At 43.1% G+C, this 21689-nt stretch overlaps 1 pseudogene; it reads right to left on the minus strand.

Moving 5' to 3' along the window:
• Window positions 1-7990: 7990 nt before the first annotated feature.
• LOC100445253 (endoplasmin-like) lies at window positions 7991-9669 on the minus strand (annotated as a pseudogene).
• Between the last annotated feature and the right edge of the window lie 12020 nt (window positions 9670-21689).

A 21689-nucleotide genomic window follows, 5' to 3' on the forward strand; every position in this document is an offset into this window, starting at 1 on the left:
GAGAGCCAGTTTGACTTGGAGCCAGCACACTTTCCCATAGCCAGGGAGCTCGCCCTTCATCCCAGATGTTTTTCCCCTAGTTACTGACATTTCCTCCCAAAAGCTGAATCAACTTCTCAAATTCTTCATCTGAGTAATTCAGGCCCCCAGTGATTCCTAGAAATCTTGCCCTCCCAGTCCAGCCCCCACCCCCAGCCCAGCCTCTGACACCTGAGCTGCAACTGGGGCCAGAGGAGGCCCAGGCTCCATGCGGTGGCCCAAGCCATGTGACCTGGAGCTCTGGCTCTAAGAAAGCTCCTGGGGGAGTTTTAATTGCCGGCTCTGCAAATGCAAGATGAGGCCCTGGTGGACGGAGGAGAGGGGAGCAAGAGCATCTGCAGGCTGATCCGGTAAAGAAGGGCGGGAAGAGGTCTTGTTCATACGAATTCCTAACTAAGGGCTAGAAGAAGACCAGCATCCATGCACAGTTTATCACCCAACACATATGTGTTGAGCACCAGCTGTGTACCGGGTACTCTCCTAGGCACAAGTGAACAAGACCAGCCTGGTCCCTTCTCTGGTAACAGTTACTGCCCAGTGGGAAAGACAGACATGGAACAAGTAATTTCACATCACAAGCTCAATGGTCACAAGTGTGAGAATTCTGCTTATACAAGTGGGAACAATTTCATGGCCTTGCTTATGAGCTCTTTTCCTTTGAAAGGATTCAGAGGAGTGGCAACAAGACTGCCCCAGGGATTTTTGATGGCCCTCCTTTCTTTTGCCTCCTACATTTCAGGGTGGGCCATCCTGGGAAAACAGTCCTCCCTGGCCTGAGTGAGACCAGAAAGGGACGGCATGGGAGAGGCTAGGCAGTGTTGGAGTCACCCTCTCCTCCCTGCTTGGGAAACTGGTCTTGAGGTTCGGCCTTGCCACTCTCATGAGCTTCCACAGCACTTGGGACTGGTCTGAGACTCAGCCAGATCACCCCAGGTTGGCCTTGGAAGTCACCTCTGAGTCAGTTCTCACTGACTAGCACATCCAGGGCTCCTCCCCTCATCTCCCTGCTCTTTTCTGCTCAGAACTCATGTTCCAGATGGACTCAGCTGGCAAGTGTTTGAGACGTGTCTCAGCATCTTGTGATGTGTTACTGAACCTCTGGGCCTTGTGTGGGCTGAGTCACTGACTCTGAGTTGATCCCTGATGCATATTGGCCCCTTCTTCCTGGGTCCAGAAACCAAAGCCCATCTTTGGAATGCAGGCCACAGAGTCCCTGTGACCAGGCCTGGAGGGGACCACTCTCCAGGGAGGGACAGTCAGTTGGACCTGTCCTGCAGTTTTTCTGTTCTCTCCCTTTTTCCTCTATACTGATTCTTTCTGGGAATGTGTTTGTCAAGGGAAGGGGATATAAGGACCATCCCAGACACTGGGCCTTTCTCCCTCCCAGCTGTCTTCCTCACCTCACTTTTCTTCTACCTGAGCTATGAGACCAAATACAGCTGGGAATCCTGCCTTGACAGGAATATTCTTCTATCAAAAACGATGAATTGTTTTTCTAGCAACTTGGGGTAGGTGGTGAATCGGTGAGACCAGGAAATGAGAGGGGAGGCAGCTTTTCTCTTGTCATGGTTAAGAGCATGGATGCCAAATTTAGACTGTCTGGATTTAGACTCCGGCATTGCCACTTCCTAGCTGAATCGACTTGGGTAAGTTTCCTGTGCCTCAGTTTCCTCATCTATAAAATATGAATAAGCACCCAACTCATAAGACTGTTGTAAAGATAAAATGAGCTACAACATGCACAGAACTGTAAAAAGTCCCTAAGATATAAGCATTAGTAGTAGTGCTTCTTGTTGTTGGTATGATAAGCTCTTAGGTTCTTGTTTGTAGCTTTTTGCACCTTCAGGCTGGTATTTTTACATACGGCTTCCCTTCTCTGCCTTTTCTGGATCAATACTCCATTGCTACTCCGGCATCTTTTCTTCCATTTCTGCCAATCCAGATCAGTAACAACTGGCTGGACCACCTCCTTTACTCTACTATTTCTGGGAACTGGTTCACCAAGGTTTAGGTGAGAGCTGGACAGGAGAAACTCATTCCTAACTTGAACTCCTCTTTTTTCCCCAAGCCTGAGGCCTTGCTCTTCTATGGCAGTCTTTCCAAGGAGAGCCTGTTTGAAGCATCCATACATCTATTCATTGATCCATTTATTCCATTTGTTCTACAGCCACTTTCTTTTTTTTTTTTTTTTTTTTGAGACAGAGTCTCACTCTGTCACCCAGGCTGGAGTGCAGTGGCATGATCTCGGCTCACTGCAAGCTCTGCCTCCCAGATTCACGCCATTCTCCTGCCTCAGCCTCCCGAGTAGCTGGGACTACAGGCACCTGCCACCATGCCCAGCTAATTTTTTTGTATTTTTAGTAGAGACGGGGTTTCACCGCATTAGCCAGGACGGTCTCAATCTCCTGACCTCATGATCCACCCACCTCAGCCTCCCAAAGTGCTGAGATTACAGGTGTGAGCCACCACGCCTGGCCTCTATAGCCACTTTTAAACATCTGTCAAGTACTATGAGAAGTACTAGCTCTAAAAAGAAAGATTTTCAGTTCTTGTGCTCAAGGAGGTCAAAGTCACAGGCAGTGACAATTCTGGTATATTAAGTGTTGTTATGAATGCAGGTGTGGGGTACTTTAAATGCACAAGGGAGGTACCTGACCCAGTGCTGAGTGTGAGGGGTTAATGATGCTCTGTGCTGGGTTCTGGAAGGTTAAAAGGACTTGGTCAGGTGAAATGAAGAAAGGACATTCCAGGCTGTGAAAGCAGCATCTGCGAAGGCCTGGAGAGGAAGAGAGCAGGCTCAGAGCTTGGTGGGGATTCAGTGCCCTCCCCCCCGCCACCCCCAGGAAGGAGAGGGAGCATAGCTTGGGGTAGGGGAGGGGGTAATCCAGGAAAGTATGGGGGCTGCTCTCTAGCTTTTCCATTGGCGGTCTGCATCTGGCATATTTACCCTATAGTCTCTTACTCTCTAATACTTCATCTCAAATAGTGTCCATAAAAGGGAGTTAGTTTTAGTAATTTTCACATGACCTATATGAAGCTGGAAGGATTCGTTATGTGTTCCATGGTGTTATTAATATGTTTCCAGACTCCTGGTCAAACAACAGATTGAACACACATGTTTAAGCTAGATGCCTTGTAGAAATATCAATAAAATGAGAACAGAAGAGGGAAAATAGGTATATACTCGTAAAGTCAATCAATATAGGAGAGGAGATAATAGCAGATGAAAAATACCAATATATTTTTGGAATATTAAAATGAGATGAAACAGCTAGAGACTGAAAGGTGTCTTTGATTCGGTTCCCAGTGAAACAGACCCGGAGATGGAAATCTGGTGCTGGAAGTTTACTGGGCAGAGCTCTTGGGTACAACACCTGTTGGGGAGTGAAAGAAGCAGGACTGAGTAGAGACAGATGGGGCTGAGTTGGAGTCACAGCACAGTCGCAGAAGACCTCATAGGAAGCCCTTCAGAGTGGTCCCAAATTGAGGCAAGGGGCTCAGGCCTTGGGATAACTTTAGATGTGGCAGTTCCCATCATCCATGGTCAACTCCTAGGAATGTCATCAGCCAATACTCCTAGCAGCTGGGAAATGAGACCTCCATCAAAAGGGGCCATCTGAGTTGTGCACCCCAACATTCTTAAAAGAGAATTCAAAGGAGAAGCAAGCCCATTCACACCACAGAACACTGGAAAGGCTCAGGAATTGGGGATGTGCTCTAAGGACAAAAGGAGACATGGGTCTGAAACAGGAACATTGAGAGGTACCCATCTCTCCCCAACCCTGCCAGGGGACAGAAGATTTACTGTGGAGTAAACTTTAACCAGAGAGGTTTCAGACCCAAAACACCAGATGTAGCAAAGAGGTCCAGGGCAGGCAACTGAAAACAGAAAAACAGTGGAAAGAGTCTTCCAAAAACAGGCAATTCCACGTTCTGAATGGGGAGAACATCAACCATTTTCCTGATCAGCTCAAAGAACGCAGCAGTCAGGCCTACAGAGCCTGGGCAGAAGACTGAAGAATCCTTCTCTAAGAAGACTGGCCAGTGGAGTAGAAAAGCCCTGATGATACTGAGATGATACTCTCAATTGGAAAAACCCAGCCAGCCACTTTATCTCTGTAATGAAGATTAACTAGGCAACAAACCCCACCCATGGTCACATAGCTTTTAATCAGCTTTTCAATACCTCACTCTCAAATATGGTCAGAGGTCAATGATGATACTCATATACTTGAGGAAAAACTCAATGTGAAAGAGTGATCAAAACAGGTAGGTGTCAAAAAGAACTCAGAGGAAACAGACACAATGCAGGAAGCAAAACAAACAAACAACAACAACAAAAACTCCACAACAATCTTCAGTGTCCTCAAAGAGGTAACAAATGTTGTTACATTATTGAAATAAGAACTGGATGCTATAAAAAGGAACCATTACAGAATAGAAAGCTAGCAAATTATTTCTCATTCATTTAAGTCCAATCAGTGGAAAAAGACAGTAGAGTGGGGTAGGACTCCACAAAGTTGTTAGGAGCTCCACTGACAAAGACCCTGCCATCTTTAACATGTAGCTTCCAAGATCACCCTGGACATCTCAACAGGAGAAGACAAAGTGAATCTTCCTGGGAGGCTTTTATGGACCAGGCCTATAAGTGACAGGAATCATTTCTGCTCACATTCCATCAGCTAAAACTGACATAGTCTAGCTTTGTACTCAGGAAGAAGGATCTGTTTTGATTAACACAGTAGCATCAACCACAAGAATGGCTGGAAGATAAAATCAAGGAAATCTTGCAGCAGGCCTAGAAGTCAGCTAGTCTGATTGAAGCAGGAAGATGAAAAGCTTCAGGAGAGAATGTCCCTAGTGTAAAAAAAAAAAAAAAAAAAAAAAAAAAAAGGAACTGAAAGAATATCAGACCAGGCATGGTGGCTCACACCTGTAATCCCAGCACTTTGGGTGGCCCAGGTGGGAGGACTGCTTGAGCCCAGGAATTTGAGACCAGCCTGGGCAACATGGCAAGACCCTGTCTCTACAAAGAATACAAAAATTAGCCAAGTAGTACCAGCTACTTGGGAGGCTGATCTCTTGAGCCCAGGAGGTCGAGGCTGCAGTGAGCCATGATCACACCACTGCACTCCAGCCTGGCTGACAGAGTGAGACCGTTTCTAAGGAAAAAAACAAGAATATCAGATGTTTAACTAAAAAAGGAAGTCGATTCAGAGTTTTAGAAGGCTTTTGTGAGTGTAGAAAGAAATCATGACAGTCAATAAAAAATGAGCAAAGGGAGGCAATTATTACTTACAGAAAGAATAGCAGTAATAGAAGAAAATGTAATCACCTAACACCTCATAATAAGATGAAAACTAAATAGTAATGTAACAAAAAATTGTAAAATATCTATTTTGGAAAGATGAAGTTGGGTGAGGGATAGGTAGTGAGAAAATAGCGCTAAATCCTTTTCTTCCACAAAGAAATTCATGAGGGAACATATGAGAAGTATTGATCTGAGAAATAGCAGGATAGCCCTATTGGTTAGATATATGGAGAGAAACACAATATAAAGTAGCAGAAAACACTAAAGAGGAAGACAAAAAAGGGGGGAAGGAATAGGCAGGAGACTTCTGTTGTTGCAGTTTGTAGATGTTGTAATATTATTTGGCTTTTAATACTCTGTATATTATATTACTTCAAAAATAATGACATAAAATGTCTATGGATAGGACCATCTTCAGGCATGACTGGATCCAAGAACTCATACGAAGTCATCAGGACTTGACACTCTAGGCTTTGCTTTTGTGATATTGTGAAATATATTTTTGTTCATTGTCCTGTTTCCTGACATAAAGCTCCCCAAATCCTTGAAAGCTCCTGAGTGATGAGTGTCTTTTGTATATTAATGGGATGACTGGTAGCTGGGGCTCCCAGGTAGCCTCAGAATGGGGACTGGTTGCCAGAGAAACCAGCCATGTAATTAGGGGGTGGAACTTTCTACCCCACACCTCCCGACCTCTGGGGAGTGGGGAAGGACTGAAGGTTGGGTTGATAAACCAGTGACCAATAATTTAATCACGATTGAATCATTATATGTAATGAAGCTTACATATAAACCCCAAAGGACTGAGTTCTGGGAACTTGCAGATAGCTGAACACATGGAGGTGCCTGGAGGGTAAGGCACCCGGAGAAGACATGAAAGCTCCAGGCTCCCTCCCACTTTCCTTGCCCTGTGCATCTCTTCACCTGGCTGTTCATCTGTATCCTTTGTAATATCCTATATAATAAATGGCTCAATGTAAGTAAAATGTTTCCCTGAGTTCTGTGAGCCACTTGGCAAATTAATGGATCCCAAGGAAGGGGTTGGGAAAACCCCAGTTTATAGCTGTGGTCAGAAACACTGATCACATCCTACACTTGCAACTGGCATTCTGAAGTGGGGGCAGTGTCATGGGACTGAGCCCTCAATCTGTGGGATCTCTTGCTATCTTCAGGAAGACAGTGTGAGAATAGAATAGAATTTGATTTGAAGACACTCAACTTGTGTCCACCAGAGAATCATCTGCAGGATTGCTTGGTGTGTAGGGGAAGACCACCCCCACATCTGGTGTCTGAAGTGTTACACTGAGTGACTGTGTGAGAGTAGAGGGTAGGAAAAACACTTTGGTTTGTCCTGTATCCCTACAGCTTTCCTTGTGTTGGTTTTCTTTTCAATCAGTCCCTCTCATCGCAGCACAGCAGCTCCTGGCCTATGCATTCTTAAAGCTATTAGTGCTAGCAGAAAGGAATGTCGCTTTCCTGATCATTCTGACCAAAGCCCAAGAATTTAATTCTACTGGAGTTGGCGGGGGTGGTGGGGGCAGTGTTGCCCAGCATCCACAAAACAAATGGCCTGAGAGTCAGGGATGAATGGCTACCTGGGGAGTGCTGACAGTAGAAGAAAAGGACCCAGAAGGCAGGCAGACAAAACTAACCGAGTCCATCATAAAAGTGAATGGGTGGAGCAGGCTGCAAAAAATCAAGTCCCCATCCTGCTTAGACCCTGCTGGATTTAGAGGTTTGTCTGCATAACCATGATCTTCCAAGTAAACAAGGTTATCTCAACACTCTCCATATGACTCTTTAGTGTGAACTGTTTTTAAAAAATATATACTCTTGGGATAAGTAGAAAATTGTGATTATTAGTACAAGTGACCTTTGGAAATGTTCATTAATTATGTGTATTTTTTCTTATGAATCATCTGTCTATGATCTTTGCCTATACCATTTTATTAATAAATATATTTATCAGGTATCTCAATACATTTAATAATTCTGCAAAGTCTAAAAATATTTCAACATCTAAAAAAAATTTCATAGACTCTTATACAGGTCTTTGGAGATTATCTAGCAGTGTGACTCTCATTTTACAAAAAATGAAATGAAAGCACTGAGAAGGGAAGTGTCAAGCCAGCTCAATGAATGAAGGAACAGAAAATCCAGCTGGATCCTCCACCAGTTAGATGGTGCTGCCTCTTCAATTACTTCTAAATTTGGTCCCCTCAAAGCCACATTTCCTACTCAATTGCCATATCCAGGAATTACAGAGAGCCACTTTCGTTTTCCCACAGTCTGAAGCATTTTTTAAAGACGGGGTAAATAGTGGAGAGGATTTTAAACTATCTTGAAGCCCCTTGCGATTTCATGCTGTAATTTTTTTTAGAGGGGGGAATCTTTTTTATTTTTATACACATGACAAGATTTTACATCAAGAATGGTCAGTTTAATAGTACAAATTTAACATACATGAGAAATGTTAAAGAAATTCAACTGAAAAACCCACTTCTTCCTGTGACCCATAATCCCACATTTTACAGTGCAGGGGAGAAAGGGACTGTGGGGAGCATCCAAAACAAGTCTCTCCCAAAAGAAATGACTTAAATTCCACATTCCCTCTCCACACAAGATCCAAACAGTGAGAGTATAATTTACAATTTATCTTTTTCAGTTGTAGATTCCTTTGCTGTTTCTTGTTCTTCTTCAACTGTTCCTACATCCATTTCTTCATCTTCATCTTGCTCTGTGTCTTCTGTTGTGTCTTCAGGTTCTTCTTTGGGTTCTCCTTCCACCTTTGCATCAGGGTCAATGTTCAAACTGAGTGAAGGATTCTTTCTATTCTATCTCCATATGCTTTAGTGTCTGGTAAAAGATATCCTGACCGAAGCGTTGCTATTTCACACAAAACCACAGCAAGAACCAAAACTATTTTATCATCTTCACCTTCCTTAATTCATCAAAGCATGTTTCTGATCAGTGGGTGTCTGGGATTAATTTCAAATGTTTTCTTCTGACTTGCATAGTAATTTGTAGAGCTGTCCTTGCTCGTTTGGTATGCTTGTGCTTTCATGATTCTCTCCATGTTGCCAGACTGTCCGTACTGGCTGGCCACCAAAGTACACAGAGATTCTGTCAGGTGCTGAGACACCACAGCCTTCTCAATTTTGTCCTTAAGGGCTTTATCTTTCATCCAATTGAGCAGAGGCTCAAATTCTTTCTAAACTACTTCATGACTCTCCTTAGTTTTCTCACTTTCATCAAACTTCATTCCTTCCTTGACAACATTCTGGAACCTCTTCCCATCAAATTTGGGAAGGGCCTGAATGCAGTGTTCATCCACAGGTTCTGTGAGGTAAATAACTTCATAGCCCTTTTTCAGAAGTCTTTCAACAAATGGAGAAGATTCAGCCTCTTTTCTGCTGGACCCAGCCATGAAGTAGATTTTGTCTTGTTTTCCCTTCATTCTTTCCACATACTGGTCTAGGGTAGTAATGTCAGTTGGATGATGAGAAGACTGGAACATAAGAAGTTTAGCAAGACATGTTTGATTGCAGTGGTCTTCAATCACACCAAGCTTGATGTTGGTACCAAATTCTTTCCAAAAATTATTATTGTATTTCTCACCAGCAATCTTCTTGATCACGTCCAGAGTTTTACAAACAAGCTTCTTCCTAATCACCTTAAGCAGTTTATGTTGCTGAAGAGTCTCAAGGGAAACATTCAAGGGGAGATCATCTGAGTCTACCACACCCTTGACAAAATTAAGGTACTTAGGCATCATATCATGGAAGTCGTCTGTGATGAATACACAGAGCACATAGAGCTTAATGTAATCACTCTTTTTAGATCCATATTCATCAAATAGACCATGTGGATCAGATGTGGGTACAAATAAAATTGATTTGAAGGTAACTTCCCCTTCAGCGGTAAAGTGAATATAAGCCATGGGGTCATCACTTTCCTTTGAAAATGATTTGTAAAAAGCTTTGTATTCATCTTCTACTTTTTTTTTTTTTTTTTTTTTTGTTTACTTCTTTTGATGGTCTCTGCCATATTGGTTTGATATCATTCATAAGTTCCCAGTCCCAGACAGGTTTTTCAACTTTTTTATTCTTTGATTTCTTTTCTTCTTTTTCTTCCTCTACTGCAGCTTCATCATCAGATTCTTCTTTGTCTTCTTTTGCTGCTTCTTCTTCCTCCCTGGGCTCCTCAACAGTTTCAGCCTTGCTCCAGCCGCACGGTCTGCCCACCTCAGGCTGTAATTTTAATTTCCCCATTAGCACCTTGCAAATCTCCATTCCAGGTAGCACAGTGTTCAGCTGCATTTTGCCATTTACATGACACAAGTTATAGCCAAAAAAGGTTAGTGTAGTGTTGTATCCCTGTCAAGGAATAAGAATGAAATGTGGAGACCCAGCTGTGGAATTTTGTAGAAGGAGGAGTGGAAAGGGTGGAGCAACCATTTCAATGTTGGCCTCAGCACCTCTTTGCTTTGAAATCCTGGATTCTCAAAAAGGTTCTGACCACAGAGGAGACTGAAAATACCCTGATTGGGAGGAGGCATTCTGTGCTCCTCCCACCATTCCTACTCAGCATCAGTGATGCAGTGAGCATGTGGGTCAGTATTAGACCATTTTCACGCTGCTGGTAAAGACATACCTGAGACTAGGAAGAAAAAGAGAGTTTTGTCTGTTTGTTTGTTTTTGAGATGGAGTCTCACTCTGTTGCCAGGCTGGAGTGCAGTGGTGTGATCTCGGCTCACTGCAACCTCTACCTCCTGGGTTCAAGCAATTCTCCTGCCTTAGCCTCCTGAGTCGTTAGGATTACAGGCACCCACCACCACGCCCAGCTAATTTCTGTATTTTTAGTAGAGACGGGGTTTCACCATGTTGGCCAGAATGGTCTTGATCTCTTGACCTTGTGATCCGCCTGTCTCGGCCTCTCAAAGTGCTGGGATTATAGGGGTAAGCCACCATGCCTGGCCGAAAAAGAGGTTTTATTGGACTTACAGTTCCACATAGCTGGGGAGGCCTCAGAATCATGGCGGGAGGTGAAAGGCACTTCTTACAGGGCAGTGGCAAGAGAAAATGAGGAAGATGCAAAAGCAGAAACCCCTGATAAAACCATCAGATCTCATGAGACTGATTCACTACCAGAAGAACAGTATGGAGGTAACTGCCTCCATGATTAAAATTATCTCCCACACGTGGGAATTCCCACGTGTAATTCCCACAACACGTAGGAATTATGGGAGTACAATTCGAGATGAGATTTGGGTGGGGACACAGAGCCAAACCATCTCATTTCGCCCCTGGCCCCTCCAAATCTCATGTCCTCACATTTCAAAACCAATCATGCTTTCCCGACAGTCCTCCAAAGTCTTAACCAATTCAGCATTAACCCAAAAGTCCACAGTCCAAAGTCTTATCTGAGACAAGGCCAGTCCCTTCCACCTATGAGCCTGTAAAAAAATATGGGAGTACAATTCAAGATGAGATTTGGGTGGGGACACAGAGCCAAACCATATCAGGGTCCCAGCAGATGTGATTTGTAGAAGACTAACTGGAGGGTTTAGAGTTTCCAAATGTCAGTAGAACCTAGGGAACATGATTTTTCCTCGCTGAGGAAACTCTTTGTCCAGAGTGAACTTAAGCAATTGTGTTTTGTTGACTCCAAGTTTCAAGACTAATCAAGTATCTCCTGTAGTGTGGAAGGCTAACTGCTGAACTCCGTATTTTTATCTGTTAACTGAGTGTTTCCTTTTTCCTTGACAGTGTGTACCACTCAAGTGATTATAGATCAGACAGTTGTCTCAATTAAGCTGCTGGCAAGACAAGAGTAGAATGATTTGAAGTGTAGGCAATAAAGAGGTTTAGCATTATTGAGAGATGGCTCTAGAGCTTCAGATGAACAAAACTTCAATAATAACAGCAGGAGGGCAGTATTAAAGCTAATAATAATAGCTAGAGCACTTAGTATGCACCAGACATTGTATGAAAGCTTTGTAAGCATTATCTCACTTAATTTCCACAACAATCCATGAGGTAGGTACCATTATGCTCACATCACAGATGAAGAGAATGAGGCTCAGAGTGGTACAGTTACTTGCCCAAAGTCATATGGTAAATTTCTTGGGACCACAGCAAGCAATCTGATTCCAGGATCCTAGGATCCTAAGCTCTCTCTATACAAACTTCATGAATACTCTGGAGGTTGTAGCCTCTGCTCCTGAAATAGTAGCTGCTCAAAAAATATGAGCCAATTGAATGAATAAATGCTCTGTAGTAGGCTGTTCTTGCAGTGCTATAAAGAAACACCTGGCCAGGCGTGGTGGCTCACGCCTGTAATCCCAGCACTTTGGGAGACTGAGGCAGGCAGATCATGAGGTCAAGAGATCAAGATCATCCTGGCCAACATGATGAAACCCTGTCTTTACTAAAAATACAAAAATTAGCTAGGCATGGTGGCACATGCTTGTAGTCCCAGCTACTCAGGAGGCTGAGGCAGGAGAATCGCTTGAACCAGGGAGTCAGAAGTTGCAGTGAGCCGAGATCACGCCACCGCACTCCAGCCTGGCGACAGAGTGAGACTCCGTCTCAAACAAACAAACACAAACAAAAACACTTGAGACTGGATAATTTATAAAGAAAAGAGGTTTAACTGGCTCACGACTCTGTATGCTTTACAGGAAGCATGGTGCTGGCATCTGCTCAGCTTCTGGGGAGTCCTCTAGAAGCATGCAATCATGGAAGAAGGTGAAGAGGAGGCAGGCACATCACATGGCCAGAGCAGGAGCAAGAGAGTGAGGTGCCACACACTTTTAAACAGCCAGATCTCACAAGAAGTAACTCACTATTTCAAGGACAGCACCAAAGGGATGGTGCTAAAATATTCATGAGAAATCCACCCCCCAGGATCCAATCACCTCCCACCAGGCCCCACCTCCAATACTGGGGATTACAATTCAACATGAGATTTGGGTAGAGACAAACATACAAACGATATCATGCTCCATGGTGCTGAGTCCTGGGTCAGAGTCAGGTGGCTGCGTCCTCTGCAAGCCTGAAGGGAGGCCTGAGAGCTACATTAAGATGGCCTTTCAAACTCCTCAGAATTTTGTTTGAATTTAGAATCTTTTGAATAATTGTCACAGTAATGCCTCATCTTTGTTTTAGCAGTGTTTAAGAGGCCGAGGCGGGCAGATCACAAGGTCAGGAGTTCGAGACCAGCCTGGCCAATATGGTGAAACCCCGTCTCTACTAAAAATACAAAAAAAATTAGCCAGGCGTGGTGGTGCACACTTGTAATCCCAGCTACTCAGGAGGCTGAGGCAGGAGAATTGCTTGAACCCAGGAGGTGGAGGTTGCGGTGAGCTGAGATCACGCTACTGCACTCCAGCCTGGGTGACAGAGGGAGACTCCGTCTCAAAAAAAAAAAAAAAAAAAAAAAGTGGTAATTATTATGTTTACCACAGTTATTTTTTAAGAGGGGAAAAATGGTAATTCCTGAGTATGCAGTGAAAGGGGTTGGTTAAATAAATTATGAAAATACATATGACAGAATACTTAGCCATTAAAAATCCAGTTGTGTAAGAATACCACAGGACAGAAAAACACATTTTTGATATATTGTCCAGGGGAAAAGGCTGGTTACAAAATAGAGCATTATCCCAATAATGTACATACATTTATGCATACAAAAATATCTGGAAGAAGATACATTAACACATTAACCATAGTTATTTCCATGTGGTAAGAGTGTAGGTAGTTTTAATTTTCTTCTTTGTGATTAAATTTTTTTTTCAAATTTTCTTCAATAGCTATATACACATTTTCTAATCAGAAAAAGCAATAATGTGATTTTTCTTTCTTTTTTTTTTTTTTTGAGACAGAGTTTCACTCTTGTTGCCCAGGCTGAAGTGCAATGGTGCGATTTCGGCTCACCGCAACCTCTGCCTCCTGGGTTCAAGCGATTCTCCTGCCTCAGCCTCCAGAGTACCTGGGATGATAGGCATGCACCACCATGCCTGGGTAATTTTGTATTTTTAGTAGAGACAGGGTTTCTCCATGTTGGTCAGGCTGGTCTCGAACTCCCGACCTCAGGTGATCTGCCCGCCTTGACCTCCCAAAGTGCTGAGATACAGGCAGGAGCCACTGTGCCCGGCCTTATAATGTGATTTTTTAAAAGGAGTTATAATCAAATTTTGATCTTCACTTTAAAATTAAGATATGTGTCCAGGCACAGTGGCTCATGCCTGTAATCCCAGCACTTGGGGAGGCCGAGGCAGGAGGATCACCTGAGGTCAGGACTTCGAGACCAGCCTGGCCAACATGGTGAAACCCTGTCTGTACTAAAAATACAAAAATTAGCTGGACATGGTGGTGCACACCTATAATCCCAGCTACTTGGAAAGCTGAGGCAGGTGAATCGCTTGAACCCAGGAGGTGGAGGCTGTTGTGAGCTGAGATCAGGCCACTGCATTCCAGCCTGGGCAACAGAGTGAGACTCCGTCTCAAAAAAAAAAAAAAAAATTAAATAAAATTAAGATATGAAGTTGCAACTTAATGAAAGACGCAATATAGCTGCTAAAAACATGCCTAGCCAAAATGTAAAGTTAAATCAGAAAAAAATTACAATACAGGGAAGAGAGAGTTTTCCTAGCCCAACACTCAAATCCCTTTCTGTGCTGACCCTTGACATCACTATGTCACCCTAACATAAGCCACCTTATGAATCTTCCAATTCTTATCTTCTTTTCCCTCACCCCTCCTCCCTCAACCTCCTCATATCCCTCCCCTCATGGGCCACCTCACCCCAATCCCTAGGCCTGGCTTTAAGGGCTGACCTCCACACAGAAGAGGCCCGATTCTACAGCAGCCCACATCAGCCTGGACCTCTCAGAACTCTCAGGTCCTGGGAAAGGGAGCCTGACCCCGACCCTCCTTGAGAGAAGGAAGTGGCAGTGAGATGCCCTCACCAGGCCTGCTCCCAGCCTGCCTTATCCCTGGTACAGAGGCTGGGGTTTCCTGCCCGGAAGCACTAGGCCCGAACACAATGGGGGTTATCAGTCACCATCGGGGGATTAGGACCACGGGAGCCCTCCACTTAACAGTCAGGTTTCCAGGCCTTTCCTGCATGAATGTTTACTTCCGTGGAAGCTCTTGTTTTGGTCTTTTCCAAGATGGAAACCCTTCCCCCAGCTTCCCACCCCTCTTTAACCCTGGGTCAGCGCCCTTTCACTTCCCAGCCTTTCCTTCTTTGGGTCTAAGTCTACTTAAATTGATAATGATAAAAGCCTGGGTAAGGAAAGTGTTTCTGCTCTTTCTAGACCTTTTTTTCTTTTAAAATTATAGGTAAAATAGATGCACTAATTTAATTGGCTTCCGTGATGAGACGAATAATTTCATCAACTGAACAAATTAACAAATGATACCTGAATTGAGATTTAAGTTCTTAATCTAACAGTTGGCTTATTTAGACGCCCTTAATAGAGGGTCTTTCCATATTAAAAAGCAGAGATATTAATAATTAGTTTATTTATAAGAAAAAAGTTTTTTTAAAAGCGTAACTTATCATGTTGTAAGCTTTTATAATAAAAATGGCAGAGTTGCTTTTAAAACCTATCTCGGAAAATAATAACTACCATTTACTGAATGCTTATATGTATTAAGTAGCTTACTCATATTAGCTCATTCAGCCCTAAGGATCACTTATTTTATGAATGACAAAACTGGCCCTCCGAGAGGTTGAATAACTCACTGAGATCACCCAGTATATAAATGTCAGGGCTGAGTTTTGAACCCAGCCTGTGTGACCTCACAGTCTTTAGACCTTACATTGTACTACTGCCTCTCAAAGTAGCTGAAACAACTCACATCTACCAACATTCTCCAGTATTAGTTAGGTATTAGACATGGGTTTACATTTGAAAGCTTGTCTCCCTCCCTAACTCCAAGCACAACTTCTCAAAACTCACCACTGTTACCCAAGGACTTTAGCAGCTGTAAGCTCAGAAAACATGAAAAGATAATGGTGTTGGTTTTCACAACCCCCATGTAATTCAAAAGAAAAACTACACTAAGCCACAAAGTGTTAACAAGGTAAACAAAGGTATGATTTTTCTAATACATGTGTCTGTGTATGTGATGATAAATATGATATGAGATACTTTTCAAACAATTTTGGGGGTATTCCTGCCTTCCTGGACCTTAAGCGCATGTTTATCTGCCTATTAGGTAATTGTATGCCAACTCTCACTTCCCGAATTGGATGTGGGAAAAGAGAAAGCAAAGAAAAGGAAAAGAAAGGATGAAGGGACCAGGAGTGGTGGCATATGCCTATAGTCCTAGCTACTCAGGAGGCTGAGATGGGAGGATCCCTTGAGGCCAGGAGTTCAAGGCTGCAGTTAGCTATGATCACACCACTGTACTCCAGCCTGGGCAACAGAACAAGACCCCATCTCTATTAAAAAAAAAAAAAGAAGCGGGGGGGAAGAAGAAAGAAAAGGACATCTGCTCAGAAGTGGAGGTGGTGGTGGTGGGGATTAACATTTGTGAACTCCTGCAGGCTTCGCTCTGACCTTTCCTGCAGGAGGGTGAGATCCTGAAGGGAGAGAGCCCCTGATTGGGGGTAAAGGGCATTCAGGGTCTGGGGGCACAGCCCTGCCTCCTAGTGCGAGGCCTGCTCTGACTTAGCCCGGGAGGGCAGCCAGACCTGCGCCTCCCTGTTTCCACTGATTCCACTGGGACCCATTGCAGAATGACTCAGATGAGCTCTGTTGCCCTGCAAAGCCTGAGGGATGTCAGTGCCTGCTCTGAGCAAACACCCCAACAGTCAATTTAAGTTATTTAATTAATTTTTATGACATCCAGTCAGCCTGCCTGAGGGGTGAACCTCTGAGATCATGATGACACATGTGGCTGTGGCTCCTGGGATCTCTGCAGTTTCTGTGGTTTCCATGGGGCTTCAGTCCCATGCAGGGCCACTGGCTGTGCTTTGAGGAATGTCATCCAGAACGTGGTCCATGTGAGAACATGTGAGGGACGATGGTGGGCACTTTTCAGGGAAGGATGGAGGCTCTGCAGTCAGAGGAGCCACCTTGCCACGCCCCTTGGGTGAGGTGACTTCATGCAGTGGATGCCTCTGTAGCCTCCATATGAAAGATGCAACTATGGGTTCCTTTGGGGTGCTGGGAGAGCCATTTACCTTGGGGGAGCTTGGAGGTTTTCTACAAATTTGTAGATAAATTCTACAAATTTATCTACTAAGAGCACTGAAATTTCCTGGAGGGTTCTGATGTTGGTTGGGGAGTCTTCTTCCCATGCCTTGGATAATCTGTTCAGGGGTTTGTGAAGTTTGTGGCGTAGAAGCCCTAGGGTGATTCTCTGTGTATTGGGAAGGTGCTGCTATTCAGTGAGCCCTCAAAGGTCTTATAACCTGGACAAGGGAAAGAACCATGATGAGGAAATTTGGCTTTCTCTGCTGGGACTGCTCCAACAGCGAGGAGCAGAAAGGTGGGGTTGGGATGCTTAACGGTATTGACTCACTCAGGCCTAAGGCCCACGGGTGGCTGGGAAGTGAGATCTGTGGAAGGGGCTTTTCCACAGTTACTGACACCACCAAAACTCATGCTTTCCTCCTTTATTGCAACCAGTCCTCTCTCCTAGCACCCCTTTGGGAGGCAGTTCAACACCAACTTCCCCTACCTGGGGTGAGAGGAGAGCATATCCTCCCTGGGTCCGCAGGCTCAGCCCAGCCACCATCTCAAAGTTCAACCCATCCAACATTGAATACTAGGCCAAGTTCTTCCTGCTGAGAAGGAAGTCACCTCTGCTGCATCCTATGGCCTTCCTGCTGGAATGCCCACTTGCTCTAGGCAGCAAGTACAGGCTGCTGTTTCTGACAATCAGTTATTGAGTTCTTGGTTTCTTGTTCCCAGATCTCAATTCAGTAAGTTTCCAGATGTGACTTACAATATAACAGGAAAAAATGGCAAGACAAAGGAGGTCCAGGTCCATTCCCTCTTCTCTAGGATAAAGGATGATTTTAAGGACAGGGCCTGGTCTTTAAAGATTCTTTGATTTAAGTAATATGTGCTTTGGGAATTCATAATCTTTTCAAGGGGCTTTTTCATTGCATTGAGGAAAGTACTGTAGCTTCATTTGACAAATGAAGGCATTGAAAAACAGAGAGGTGAAGTTATTTCACATTCAAATAGGATATAAGGACTGAACTTGAAGTTCTTCGTAGTTTAAAATTCTGTCCTACCACTTTCCTCTGGGAGAAAGCATAGGGAATCTAAGGAGTCTTCAGTCATAAAAATGGGTGGCTTAGATGAATCAATATCAGGTTGGTGGTAACATGTATCAAAAGCACTGTGATTAGCCAGGTGTGGTGGGGCAAACCTGTAGTCCCAGCTACTTGGGAGGTTGAGGCAGGTGGATCACTTGAGCCCAGGAGTTCAAGTCTGCTGCAGTGAGCTTTGATTGTGTCATGGCACTCCAGCCTCAGTGACAGAGTGAAACCCTGTCTCTAAAAAAATTAAAAATAAAAAAAGCATTATGAATGCTCTTGGACTCAGCAGCTCCACTTCTAGATCTCTGCTGGGAAATTAATCAGAGTGCTGCAAAGATTTTGTTAAATAAAGTTTATGAGAGGCCATTGGTTTGGACTCAGTTCCCGCAGTTGGCTGAACAGACCAGACCAAACCAGAATGGACTCACTTGTGATAGGTGCTTCATAATCAAGCTGTACTTAGAAACAGATCAGTTTTCCAGAAAACAGGAGATCATAGCAACCTATCCAAAAAGGCCTGGTCATCTGGGCACAGTGGCTCACGCCTGTAATCCCAGCACTTTGGGAGGCTGAGGTGGGCAAATCACTTGAGGCTAGGAGTTTGAAACCAGCCTAGCCAACATAGTGAAACCCCGTCTCCACTAAAAAGACAAAAAAATTAGCCTGGTGTGGTGGTGCACGCCTGTGGTCCCAGCTACTTGGGAGGCTGAGGCATGAGAATCGTTTGAATCCAGTAGGTGGAAGTTGCAGTGAGCCATGATCCTGCCACTGCACTCCAGCCCGGGCCACAGAGCAAGGCTCTGTCTCAAACAGTAACAACAATAACAACAAAAACCCAAAAAAGCCTTGACAAACTGAATCAGCATAAGGAAGCCCCCTCTACTTTAGCCATATGAGGAAAGTAACCTGAAGTAACCTGCTGTTAACCAATCCACTTTTTGCACTCTGCTGTTCCCTTGTTGCTGCTCAAGCTACCTTACAAAAAGCAACTGTTCTGCCATGCCCAGGAGAACACCTTTCTATTCTGTACATGAGATGCTGCCTGATTAATGAATCACTAAGAAAGCCAATTAGATCTTTAAACTCAGTTTGTTGAAATTTTTTCCTTGACAAAATATAGGTAATGACACTCATTGATAGGACTGCTTCTAATGCCAAAAAGTTATAAATACCTTAAGCATTGAACAATAGGGAATATATAATTTGGTTCTCCATTATGTACCATTGGAAATGATGTTATAGAAGAGTATTTATTGTTAAGAAACAATGTATTGTTAAATGAATAAAGAGGGCTTCAAAACAGTATGTGTAGTATAATCCCATTTTTAATTTAAAAAGTATCCATCTGAGAAAAATATTAGAGTGATATTATTTCTGAATAGTTTTACTTTTTTCTTAATGTTTTATAAATTCTCTGAATTGAATATGCATGCCTTTTTAGTAAAAACACACTAATATTGTTTAAAAAACAATACTGAAGATGGTAACTAAGAGAAAACATTCTCTACAATGCTCAAAAGAAGGCAATGAAGGTTCTGAGTACAGGGAGAGAGAGGTGGGAATATGGGCACTTAGCGATCTTACCCAACAGCCTTAGCAAGGACCTCAGGTTCAAGTAGGATTTAAGGACTGAACTTGAAGTTCTTATTTCATTCATCTTGAGCCTCGATGCTTTTTCAGCTGCCTATCACCCAGCCTTGCAGAGAGGACACAAACTCCTGTTAAGGCTTCTCTCTGGGATTTAATAAGAATAGCTTAAGTTAAGTAATATTTATAGGTTCTATACATTACCTCTCAAAACAGGAATTAGTAATAATAATAACAGCTGAAAAGTAGTCAATGGTTTCTGTTTACCAATGCTTAGGCATTTAACATCTATTAACTAATTTTCTTTTTTTTGAGACAAAGTTTCCCTCTTCTTGCCCAAGCTGGAGTGCAGTGACGTGATCTTGAGTCACTGCAACTTCCGCCTCCTGGGTTCAAGTGATTCTCCTGCCTCAGCCTCCTGAGTAGCTGGAATTACAGATGCCCGCCACCATGCCTGGCTAATTTTTTGTATTTTCAGTAGAGACCGGGTTTCACCATGTTGGCCAGGCTGGTTTTGAACTCCTGGCCTCAAGCTGTCCTCCCGTCTCGGCCTCCCAAAGTGCTAAGATTACAGGTGTGAGCCACCGTGCCCGGCCCTATTAACTCATCTATATTTCTCTTTCATTTAAGTCTCTCTCCCACACTTCCCAATTGATCTGTCCATAAATCCTGTTGGTTCCTCATTCAAAATATATACAGATGCTAATCCTTCCTAATCACCTTCTCCACTAGCACCCTAAGCCATCTTCCTGTCCCACTGAGGCAGTCTTCCATTGGTCTTCCTGATGCTGCAGCCCTGCGGTCTGTTTTCAACAGAGCAGCTGTAGGTATTTACATGTAAATCAGATCAGTGTGATAATCTGCTCAAAATCCTTTGATGGCTCTTCTGGCTCAGAGAAAAAAGACAGATTTCTTACAACAATCTATAGTAAGGCTCTACTTGATCTGGTCCCGTCTTCCCTTGTACCTCCCCCGACGCCCACCCAACACACCTTACACCCCATCATCTTTTCTCTCCCCTCTCTGTCACTCAGCTGTCACTGAGCTGGCTTTCTTACTGCTTCTAGAACACCCAGAGGCAGACTGCTGCCTCAAGGCCTTTTTTTACCAGAGTGCTTTACCCCCAGATTAACCACAGGACTTGCTCCCTCAGGACTTCCCTAAAATGTCACCTTCTCAGTGAAGCCTTTCCTGATCAACTTAAAATGAAACATTCCATCCATCACCTTATTCACCTCTCCCCATTCCTCATATATGTATATATGAAATTTACATATATTTGTATATATACTTTTTCTGTAACACAAATTCTCACCTAACACATGCGTCATTTGATTGTCTCCTCTTACTGGAACGTTAGCGTCACAAGGGCTAGGTTATGTTCTTTGCTCTATCCCCTACACCTAGAATAGTACTTGCACCTAGGGTGCACTCAACAAATATTTTTGTTGAATAAATGAATGAAGGAATCAATAATTTCTTCTTAATAACTTTTGAAGGCATCTGAATTTTACAGTTTAATAAACTGAGAGTCAGGAGGTTAAAAATTAACATATTATTTTAATTAATTTTGTATCCAACACGAATCCCTGCAATTGCATTTTTAACAGTTTTATTGAGATATAATTCGCATACCATACAATTTACCCATACAATTCAATGGTTTTTAGTATATTCACAGTTGTGTAACTGTCGCCACAATCTAATTTTAAAACAGGGAAACGCTGTTCCCATCAGCAGTTGCTCCCCTCCTTCTCCGCAATCCCCCAGCCCTAGGTAACCACTAAACTACTTTCTGTCTCTATAGATTTGCCTATTCTAGACATTTCATAGAAACAGAATCGTACAATGTGTGTCTTTTGTGACTTCCTTCTTTCACTTAGCATAATGTTCAAGTTTCATTCATGCTGTAGTATGTATTAAAACTTCATTTCTTTTCATGGCTGTATAATATTCCATTGTGTGGCTATATGACATTTTATCTATTCATCAGTTTGTAGTTTATAGACATTTGGTTTTACCTATTATTAATAATGCTTTTATGAGCATTCATGTACAAGTTTTTGTGTGGATGTATGTTTTCACTTCTTTTGGGTACATACCTAGAACTGAAATTGCTGGGTCACATGGTAATTCTATATTTGGCCTTCATGAGGAACTTCTAGATTGTTTTTCAAATTAGCTATACCAGTTTGCATTTCCACCAGCAGTGTATAAGAGTTCCAATTTGTCTATGTTCTCACCAACACTTGTTATTACCTTAAAAAAATTTTTTTTAGCCATCTTAGTGGGCATAAAGTAATATCTCATTGTGGTTTTTCTTTACATTTACCTAATAACTAATGATATGAAACATCTTTTCATATGCCAATTGGTTGTTCATATATCTTTGGAGAAAATATTCTGACCTTTTACCCTGTTTTATAATTGTTATTGAATTGTAAGAGTTCTTCATATATTCTAG

Source organism: Pongo abelii, chromosome 1 (genome assembly GCF_028885655.2).
Source record: "Pongo abelii isolate AG06213 chromosome 1, NHGRI_mPonAbe1-v2.0_pri, whole genome shotgun sequence".
NCBI classification, from domain to species: domain Eukaryota; kingdom Metazoa; phylum Chordata; class Mammalia; order Primates; family Hominidae; genus Pongo; species Pongo abelii.